Consider the following 4942-nt stretch of genomic DNA (forward strand, 5'->3'; position numbering starts at 1 on the left):
ATATATATATATAAAAGCAGAAGTTGAGAGAAAATGAGTTTCTAGAATTAAAAAGGTAATGACAAATAGGAAAAGTACCTATCTAAAATTCAGACATGTGTAACTTTAAAAACTTTAAAAAACGATACATTACATTGTTTGATAACGCTACAACACCGTTTAAATACGATAAATTATAATTTTTCGCAACGTTAACCACTTTTGCAAAAAAACAAAAGAAAAAGAAAAGAAAGATTGCTACACGGAGAAAGGAGAAAGAGAGACCGAGAGAAAAAAGAGACAGAGAAATAGAGAGGCAGAGAATGGAGAAGGAGAGAGAGATCAAGAGATCAAAAAATGCAGTTTGATATCAAGAATGAAAATATGTCTCTCACTTCCTGTCAGATTTTCTACCATCACCGTAAACCTCCACTCCCTACCCGACCATCAGAATCGCTACTGGTAAGTTCTGTTTTAAATTTAAAAATTCAGGATTTTGGGTTTTTATTTGGAGAATCAATTGGGTGTTAATTATGATTTAGATTGGTATTTTGGGTCAGATTTGGTTTTGATTGAGGAATTTTCTTTTGCTAAAACGTTGTTTGGTTGTCATCCTATGTGAAGTTGTTCTTTTCTTCTTCTTCTTCTTATTTCAATTTCATTCTCTGAATTGCATTTGGTTTTTTTTTTTTTTTTAAATCATTTTTTTATTAATTCCTTTTGATTTTGGTATCATTTTTTTTTTCCTTCAAATTTTCGTATCTACTGGTTTGGGTGTCATGTTAATTTTCTAGGTTGACGAATATTCTAAATTGGGTTGAGTGTTGCACGCCAACTGTTTGATTTGTATTGCCTTTTCTATTCTGATTGTTGTTTGGGATGTACAATTGTATTCTTTTGTTTTTCTATTTGTCTCCAGGGGACAAGAACGGGGCACCCCAGAACTCTATCAAAGGTCTATTTCTACCTTCCTTTAAATTTGTCTTTTTACATACAAAGATCGTGACATGTGTTCTGGGTTATTATTTAAATATTTGGAAATCTATGTCCCTTTCAATGTTCATATAAATGAAAATGAAAGCATGAATGTCCAATGAGTATTATCTCCCCTTTCCCTTTCCTTCAGTTTAGCCTTTTCATCACCCCTGTCAACTGCTACTATCGTTTTAACACTCCTTCAAATTCCGTTGCAACCCTTCAGTTCAACTCATTCAATTATGGGTTCTTTATATATATATATAAATATATATATATATATATATATTTCATATTATTTCTGGTACTTTATTATGTTTGTTTGCCTGACTCATTCTCTATAAGACCACCATATTTCTAAAGCATTGAAACTAATATTAATTGCAGCTTGAGGCAAAGAGCGTTTGGGATTAGAGGATGACTTCATCAGTTTGAGATACTAAAACTTATGTTTGATGACCCACTTCAGGTGTTGGATGGAAATGTGTTATTTACACAAGGGAGAAAACAACTTGGATCTTGGGTACAATCGCTTTCTCTTTGCATCTACTTAACTAATTAGATAGAGCAGTTATGAAAATCACCATTTCCTCTTATTCCATTGTCTAATTTCTGTTGTGCATTTAATTCTTGGTATTTTTTTGAATAATCCTTAATAGTTTGCTGCTGTGTCACTCTAAAGTCTAAAGTGTGAAACAATGTAGGCACAATTTGATGACATGGCCACCAAGTGATGCCTTGGGCCATGCAATATCTAATATTATCCTTTTTGTCATTTGCTCTTTCCTCTATAATAGTGAATTGAAAAATTACATGAGTTCTGCCTTTGTCTTCTTTGGCTCCCCCATCTTCTCAGTTGGCAAAAGATAATGGTTCTGCATTTATTAGAATATTACATCTACACTTTTAAATTTAGTTTTCTATTAAGCACTGTTCACCTAGCATTTGGATGTCATACGTATTTCTTAATTTCCTCAATGTCCTTGCAGTGAAGTAATTATTGCTCCTCTTTTCTCCTCTAATATAGGTGCTCCTATAACTCTTTGGTCTGAATTTCTACACAAATCTGCCAATTAGGTATGTCAAGACTTCATTTGCATGTTCTTCCTTTTTGGTCTAAATTTTTATAACTATTACTTGAACCATGTATGAGATAGAAAATGTTTTGCTCAATTGTGGAGCTTGGGTGATTTAGATATTGTCAGAAAGGAAATTGAAAGGCTTGAGTTGTTTGTTATGAAGCTAACAAACAATCCAAATATCGTCTAGAGTCACAAAACCAACAAGCCAGATAACACTGACCTTCAAACGTCTTTATGTTCTTTTAGTATCAACTTAAGAATAAAAAAAAATCTGATGACAAGCCTAGGAAATTAAATTATGAGAATAAGCCAAAAAAAAAAAAAAAAAAAAAAAAACAAACCACAATAGGCTGTTGAGGCAGCACCCTTCCCTACACCAGAAGGAGCTCAATAATAAACTCTTCAATTGAAGTCCACCTTAATTTTGACAATTTAACCTGCCATTATTGTATTGATAATTGCAATTGGGCTAGCCAATTTTTGATCAATAATATAATTTACGTGAATTGTTGCATTGTAAATCTAGAAGGTATCCCAAATGCCTAAAAGTCACTTGGTATGGGATAAAGAGAAAGCTCATGGTGTTCAGTAAAAAAGGAAACATTATCGGGTATTTTTTGTTTAACTTATTTGGTTGATGACATTGTCTATTACTATTTTATGTGGCTTATTACATTGTCAAGAACTATTTTATGTGTTTTATGATATTTGAATATTGAAAAGGTAATTTGTATAATCAGTATATTCAGATCAGTTTATTAGAATTTATGACTTCTGTTAATGGATTTTTCACATGACCTATGAGCAAGGTTTCAGTAAGTTCACTAATGAGTTTGTATAATATTTGATAGTGTGCATCCTCTATTACTGGGTTTGGTGTACTAAACTTTGGCTGGAACAAAAAGACTCAGACTATGCAACACGACAGAGGTTCACTATTATATGCTTGAAAAGAATTGATGATTATTGAATTTGTTTACCGTAAAAAAACCTTGGAAAGGCTTTTCGGTTTGGTATATGAGCATTATTTGGGGACTGCTAGATTTGTTGGATATTGGTAATGATTGATTGGAAGTGCTAACTTTGGGGATGTGTAAAGCCTTGGAATTTGCCAAGCATTTGTCAATATGAGACCTAGAGGTAGAGTATGAAGATAGCTCCATCATTCAAGAACTTAATATGCTTTAAGATTGAAAACCTTCTGCATGACCTGCTAACTCTTCGTCATGCTTTCAGGTGCATCGCATTCTTTTGAGGTGACACAACATACTCAACTCATGTACTTGGTATGATATTCTAGAATGTATTTCAGATTCAATATTGACTGATGTACAAGTTTTATAAGTTCTCAATAAATACCACTATTGTTTTGTTAAAAAAAAAAAAAAAGGTTTTGTGAAGGCCTTTTAATTTTTTTTTTTTTAAATTATCAACTATCAAAATATATTCAAGAGAGAAGGTGGAAGCAAATAGGATTGGGAAGAAGGAGGCCAAGGTGAACTGAGGTGAAAGGTATTGAATTTTTGGGGAGCTTGGGAAGTTGGTATTGCTATTGGGTTTTTTTTTTTTTTTGGTTGTTGTTGTTGTTGTTGTATTTTGTTGGGTTTGTTTATGTGAGGAATAATGATTAATGGGTATTTGTTTAATCATACATTGAACTAAATTTACAATGATGGGCATGGATATCTAATGTTATCTGCACTTTTTTTGTGTCAATTGTATTGGATTTAGTTGCCAAGGTTAGATCTTTTTGGGTCCTGTTTATTATGGTTGTTAGTGAGGAATAGTGGTTAATTATGCATTGAACTTAATTTACAATGATGTGGACTTGCCGACTGGTTATGCATGGCATCATAATTCAGCTTCCAAATCAGTTTGTAACAAAATTGCAATAGAACTTATAATACCTAGAGCAATTTTCATGTGAATTGGAATTATAAGAGAGGACATAGTATATGAGTTTGTAATGATACTATTAATACTGAATAAAGATGAGTCCAAAGGGACTATTCTTTATAAATGTTGCTTTTTAATATATTTTCTTGATGGTTTATATATTATCTAAATTGCAGACCTATTATCTTGCCATTATGTAATTATTGTGTTCATTTTTTGTGTTAGGTTTCATCAAACTCCTGACAAATTTGGTGTTATATCTATTTCTTACAGTGATATTTTGAATTCGCTTAATTTTCAGGTGGCTTATTAGAAATAGGCTCCAGAGATTAAGAACAAATGTCCCATCAAATTATCGTTTACAACAAACCCTTGATGAATATCCTCCTCAATGTACTGACTCAACTTTGAAGATTAGTCCCAAATATTTAGACAACGATATTATAACAATTCATTGGATATATTTGCACTATTTTCTAAATGATTTCCACTGTAATAAATTGTTATTATTTGTTTCCCTTATTTCTAAGTAAGTTATGATGTCTGTTAGTTGATGACAAGTACACCAAGTTTAGATTTTTATGTCAATCTTCTTGCTCAAAATAAGTCAAGCTTTAATTGCTTTGAAGATATTGGATGGTTTTGAAGATATTGCATTTTTGCATGCAAAATAGAGAAGCATTCTACAGAATTCCCTTCATTCAAACTCATTTGAACGCAATGAAAGTAATACAAGTGGTGGTTGCTCATTTCATATATTCCTCCAAGTGTTCTATTGGAGAATGGAAGTACATACATGATGTGATTTGAAGAGACTAATGTTTAAAATTTTTAGCGGATATTGGATACTATATGCTTAAATATACTAAATTATGAGAACTAAGTTTATGTTGGATGCAAAGATCATTAATATGTAAATTGATCCCGCGCATTGCGCGGGCTAAACACTAGTAATAATAATAAATAAAATAAAATAAAAAAGATAGCCAGTTCTAATTAATTTAAACTAA

General features: G+C 31.7%; 1 long non-coding RNA gene across 8 annotated transcripts; it reads left to right on the forward strand.

Moving 5' to 3' along the window:
- The first annotated feature begins 259 nt into the window (after positions 1–259).
- LOC115979181 lies at positions 260–4492 on the forward strand. Of its 8 annotated transcripts, none has more exons than XR_004088965.1 (8): positions 260–441; positions 899–934; positions 1342–1477; positions 1982–2031; positions 2888–3176; positions 3273–3322; positions 3489–3548; positions 4234–4492. It is a non-coding gene; the product is annotated as an uncharacterized LOC115979181 (long non-coding RNA). The 8 variants fall into 8 exon arrangements; XR_004088969.1 differs by having other exon boundaries at positions 1424–1477; XR_004088966.1 differs by lacking the exon at positions 3489–3548.
- The last annotated feature ends 450 nt before the right edge of the window (positions 4493–4942 follow it).

This window comes from Quercus lobata, chromosome 3 (assembly GCF_001633185.2).
Source record: "Quercus lobata isolate SW786 chromosome 3, ValleyOak3.0 Primary Assembly, whole genome shotgun sequence".
NCBI classification, from domain to species: domain Eukaryota; kingdom Viridiplantae; phylum Streptophyta; class Magnoliopsida; order Fagales; family Fagaceae; genus Quercus; species Quercus lobata.